The sequence below is a fragment of the Oncorhynchus kisutch genome, linkage group LG28 (genome assembly GCF_002021735.2).
Source record: "Oncorhynchus kisutch isolate 150728-3 linkage group LG28, Okis_V2, whole genome shotgun sequence".
In the NCBI taxonomy this organism is placed as follows: domain Eukaryota; kingdom Metazoa; phylum Chordata; class Actinopteri; order Salmoniformes; family Salmonidae; genus Oncorhynchus; species Oncorhynchus kisutch.
The window spans coordinates 34,101,203-34,107,202 of NC_034201.2; positions in this window are offsets into that span (position 1 = coordinate 34,101,203).

The window sequence follows — 6,000 nt, forward strand, 5'->3', positions numbered from 1 at the left end:
TTTCACAACAGCAGCACGTGGCCCTAATGATCAGCTCACCGCTGCTCAATCATTGCTACCGCTGCAGCAAATGTCATTTTTTAAAACATATTTCTGCAGAGAAGCGCTTTTAAAGTCCCAGTAAAAAAAAAAAAAATCCTATGTTTAATATATATTTTCACACTATGAGGTTGGAATGATACAGTGAAATTGTAAAAATGATTATAATGCCCTTTAAGCGTAAGAGCTTTTTGAAAAAGCCGCCTGAAACTTCAGACTGTTTTGGTAGGATGGAATATTGGCCTGCCTGGTGATATCACCAAGTTGTAAATTAGTTAATAGACCAATAAGAAAGAGTTCCAACCCTCTACAATCTAAAGTTCAATGTGTTTCCATTGCATTTTCAACTTTACCAAAAACTGTTGCAATAAATAGCAAATGTGCCACTCTGTTCTTGGCACGTGAGCTCTGGCCAATAGCCCCTCAGATACAGTGTGGGTAGGCGGTGCGGTTAGATTAGTCTACATGATCAAATCAAATCAAATCAAATTTGATTTATGAGAGATTATTATGGAATATATTTACTTGTCAAACGGCAGTCATGTCACCAGAATAAGACCTGTTGGAAAGGAGCATCAATGTCATCAGTGTGCACTTTCAACAGCCTGTGAAATTCATCCTAAATTACACTACATGACCAACAGTATGTGGACACCTGCTCGTCGAACATCTCATTCCAAAATAATGTGCATTAATATGGAGTTGGTCCCCCCTTAGCTGTTACAGCAGCCTCCACCCTTCTGGGAAGGCATTCCACTAGTTGTTGGAACTTTGCTGCGGGGACATGCTTCCATTAAGAGCATTAGTGAGGTCGGGCACTGATGTTGGTGCGATTAGGCCTGGCTCGCAGCCAGTGTTCCAATTCACCCCAAAGGTGTTTGATGGGGTTAAGGTCATGGCTTTGTGCAGGCCAGTCAAGTTCTTCCACACCAATCTCGACAAACCATTTCAGTATTGACCTTGCTTTGTGCAAACTGTTGTCACAAAGTTGGAAGCACAGACTTTTTAACTTTATGCCACTCTTGGCACAAAAATTCAAGCAGCTCGACTTTGTTTGATGGCTTGTGACCATCCATCTTCTTCTTGATCATATTACAGAGGTTTTCAATGGGGTTCAGGTCTGGAGATTGGGCTGGCAGTGACAGGGTTTTGATCTGATGGTCCTCCATCCACACCTTGATTGACCTGGCTGTGTGGCATGGAGCATTGTCCTGCTGGAAAAACCAATTCTCAGAGTTGGGGAACATTGTCAGATCAGAAGGAACCCACCAAATATCACAGTGCGAGATCTGGAGAGGCCAAACAAGACACAGTGTCTCGCACCCATTGTGAAATTTGGTGGAGGATCGGTGATGATCTGGGGGTGCTGGAATCGGGCAGATTTGTCTTTGTGAAGGACGCATGAATCAAGCCACGTACAAGGTTGTCCTGGAGGAAAACTTGCTTCCTTCTGCTCTGACATTATAACAAAATCAATGGGGCCCCCATGCCATGACAAAAATAATCCTGAATGTATCATTTTTGGAATGTTAGATTCTCCCTGACTGTCTAGCTGTTATTTTGATGATTGTTCTTTTTTAACGATGGTCTTACTAAAAAATATATAGGTCCATTATCTTTTCTACACAATTATTTTCTAAAAAAGGCATAGAAATACGAAATATATCTCTACTGTATTTACCTAATTAAAACAAAAAAGACAATCGGTACCTAATTTCTCTCTCCCCAACCCCAAAGTATAAAGACACCAGTCCATGTCTATGCCTCATACAGTGTTGGATGGCATATGGAGCCTCTGGCCGTGTGTGGTTCCAAGAGACCCTTGGCACCACTTCACTATGTTTTCAATGCAGATGCTTTTTATCTGGCCACCTGACACTTCATTATAAGCGTGAAGCCGTTGCCATGGTAACGTCAAAAATCAATGACTGGGACAATGACCCACCCACATCTATTGGAAGACACTGTCTGTAAAATACACAAATGTGGTCTGAACCTCAGCCTCTAGCTAATTAAAAGGCCGTCTTTAATTTCAACTGTCTCACTCTATTTTTACTATAGACACTGAAAGAGCTCTATTTGAGATCGATATGTATACTGGACAAATATATAAATGCAACATGTAAAGAGTTAATGTTTCATGAGATGAAATAAGACCCCAGAAATGTTCCATACGCAAAAAAAGCTTATTCCGCTAAAATTTTGAGCACAAATTTGTTTACTTCCCTGTTCGTGAGCATTTCTCCTTTGCCAAGATAATCCATCCACCTGGCAGGTGTGGCATACCAAGAAGCTGATTAAACAACACGATCATTACACAGATGCACCTTGTGCTAGAAACAATATAAGGCCAATAAAATGTGCAGTTTTGTCACACAACACAATGCCACAGATGTCTAAGTTTTGAATGAGTGTGCAATTGGCATGCAGGAATGTCCACCAGAGGTTGCCAGAGAATTGAATGTCAATGTATCTACCATAAGCCGCCTCCAACGTTGTCTTAGAGCACTGGTTCCCAAACTTTTCCCGTACCCCTTCAAACATTCACCCTCCAGCTGCATACCCCCTCTAGCACCAGGGTCAATTCACTCTCAAATGTTGTTTTTTGCCATCATTGTAAGCCTGCCACACACACAAACTATACGATACATGTATTAAACATAAGAATGTGAGTTTTTATCATATCCTGGCTCGTGGGAACTGACAAAGAGCTCTTATAGGACCAGGGCACAAATAATAATATAATAATAATAATTTCTCTTTATTTAGCCATCTTACATATAAAACTTTTTTTGTTCATCGAAAAAAGGTGAATAACTCACCACAGGTTAATGAGAAGGGTGTGCTTGAAAGGATGCACATAACTTTGCAATGTTGGGTTGTATTGGAGAGAGTCTCAGTCTTAAATAATTTTCCACACACAGTCTGTGCCTTTATTTACTTTTCATGCAGTGAGGGATGAGAATCCACTCTCACATTGGTATGTGGTTGCAAAGGGCATCAGTGTCTTAACAGTGTGATTGGCCAATGCAGGATACTCTGAGCGCAGCCCAATCCAGAAATCTGGCAGTGGCTTCTGATTAAATTACATTTTCACAGAACCGCTTGTTGCAATTTCGATGAGGCTCTCCTGTTCAGATATGGGTAAGTGGACTGGATGCAGGGCATGAAAGGGATAACGAATCCAGTTTGTGTCATCCGTTTCAGGAAAGTATCTGCGTAATTGCACACCCAGGTGAGAAAAACATCCCCCAGATAGGCCAGTCATGTGAGACACTCGTTATCATGCAAGCGGTCAGACAAGTGAAAATTATGGTCAGTAAAGAAAACTTTAAGCTCGTCTCTCAATTTTAAAAATCGTGTCAATACTTTGCCCCTTGATAACCAGCACACTTCTGTGTTGTAAATGCGTTACATGGTCGCTGCCCATATCATTGCATAGTGCAGAAAATACACAAGAGTTCAGGGGCCCTGATTTAACAAAGTTAACCACTTTTACTATAGTGTCCAAAATGTCTCTCAAGTTGTCAGGCATTCCCTTGGCAGCAAGAGCCTCTCGGTGGATGCTGCAGTGTACCCAAGTGGCGTCGGGAGCAACTGCTTGTACGCTCGTTACCACTCCACTATGTCTCCCTGCCATGGCTTTTGCGCCATCAGTACAGATACCAACACATCTTGACCACCAAAGTCCATTTGATGTCACAAAGCTGTGCAGTACTTTAAAAATATCCTCTCCTGTTGTCCTGGTTTCCAGTGGTTTGCAATAAGAGGATGTCTTCCTTAATTGACCCCCATAAATGTAATGGACATATACCAGGAGCTGTAATGCATAGAATTCACTGGCTTGTATGCGAAGCAGTAATTTTTCAATTCTAAACATCTCCTGCCATGTCACTGATGCGTTGTGAAACAGTGTTGTTTGATGACGTCATTGTCTGTATAGTTTTTTGGGCCTTTCCCCCAGCATTGTCCCAGCCATATCCACGGCAGCAGGAAGAATTAAGTCCTCCACAATAGGATGGGGATTGCCTGTCTTAGCCACTTGTTCGGTGCTTTCCCGGGTAAGGGATCAGTAGCTCTTCGGCTGCATCAGATTCACAACTGCCAGTGTCCATTCTAGATGGGCTAACAACAAATGCAGAATTACTGATGCTAGCATTGGATGTGCTCATGGAAGCAGAACAACTTGTGTCGTCGACAGGTGCAGGTGTAGTATTGCTGGTAGTAGCAGTACTACCAGTAGAGCTGGTATGTGTCTCTATGGATGCGGGATTTACTTTTTTTAACCATTTATCAATTTTCGAGCAAACGGAATGAGTGCAGCAGCTACGTTTGACTACATACGAAGCATTAGTGGAATTCACGCAAAAGAGTAAAGGTTAATGTGATTGGATGTTAATTATTTGACTAGGCTACCTGTATTTGACATTGTGTTGTTATTTCACTCTACACTAGATGGTTTACATTTTGGCAGTGAAACGAGGCTACTCAGGTGAATCACATTTTTGTGAATGTGAATCACATTTTTATTTGGCATACCCCCGACGGCATAGCGCGCAACCGAGTTTGGGATGGTCTGAGATGAGCCTCCCGGACAGCTGATGAAACTGGGTTTACAGTACTCAAGAATTTCTGCACAAACAATCAGAAACCGTCTCAGGGAAGCTCATCTGCGTGCTCGCCGTCCTTATCAGGGTCTTGACCTGACTGCAGTTCGGCATCATAACCGAGTTCAGTTGGCAAATGCTCACCTTCAATGGCCACTGGCATGCTGGAGAAGTGTGCTCTTCATGGTTTCAACTGTACAAGGCGGATGGCATACGTGTGGGTGAGTGGTTTGCTGATGTCAACGTTGTGACCAGAGTTCGCCATGGTAGTGGTGGGGTTATGGTAAGGGCAGGCATAAGCTATGGACAATGTCAATGGCAATTTGAATGCACAGAGATACTGTGACAAGATCCTGAGGCCCATTGTCATGCCATTCATCCGGCCACCATCACATCATGTTTCAGCATGATAATGCATGGCCCCATGTCGTAAGTTTCTGAACACAATTCCTAGTAGCTGAAAATGTCCCAGTTCTTCAATGGCCTGTATACTCAGCAGACATCACCCATTGAGCATGTTCGGGATGCTCTGGATTGATGTGTACGACAGCGTGTTCCAGTTCCCGCCAATATTCAGCAACTTTGCACAGCCATTGAAGAAGAGTGGGACAACAGTTTGGACACACCGTCTCATTCAAGAGTTTTTATTTATTTATACTATTTTCTACATTGTAAAAGAATAGTGTAGACATCAAAACTATGAAACAACACACATGGAATCATGTACTAACCCAAAAATTGTCAAACAAATCAAAACATGTTATATTTAAGATTCCTCAACGTAGCCTTGATGACAGCTTTGCAAACTCTTGGTATTCTCTCAACCAGCTTCATGAGGAATGCAGTTCCCACATATGCTGAGCACTTGTTGGCTGCTTTTCCTTCACTCTGCGGTCAATCCCAAAACATCTCAATTGGGTTGAGGTTGGGTGATTGTGGAGGCCAGGTCATCTGATGCAGCACTCCATCCCTCACCTTGGCCAACTAGCCCTTACACAGCCTGGAGGTATGTTTTGGGTCATTGTCCTGTTGAAAAACAAATGATAATAGGACTAAGGGCAAACCAGATGAGATGGTGTATCGCTGCAGAATGATGTGGTAGCCATGCTGGTTAAGTGTGCCTTGAATTCTAAATAAATCACTGACAGTGTCACCAGCAAAGCACCCGCACACCTCCTCTTCCATGCATCACGGTGGGAACCACACATGCGGAGATCATTTGTTATGCGTCTCACACGGCGGATGGGAACGAAAAATCTCAAATTCAGACCAAAAGACAGATTTCCACCTGTCTAATGTCCATTGCTCGTGTTTCTTGGCCCAAGGAAGTCTCTTATTATTGTTGTCCTTCAGT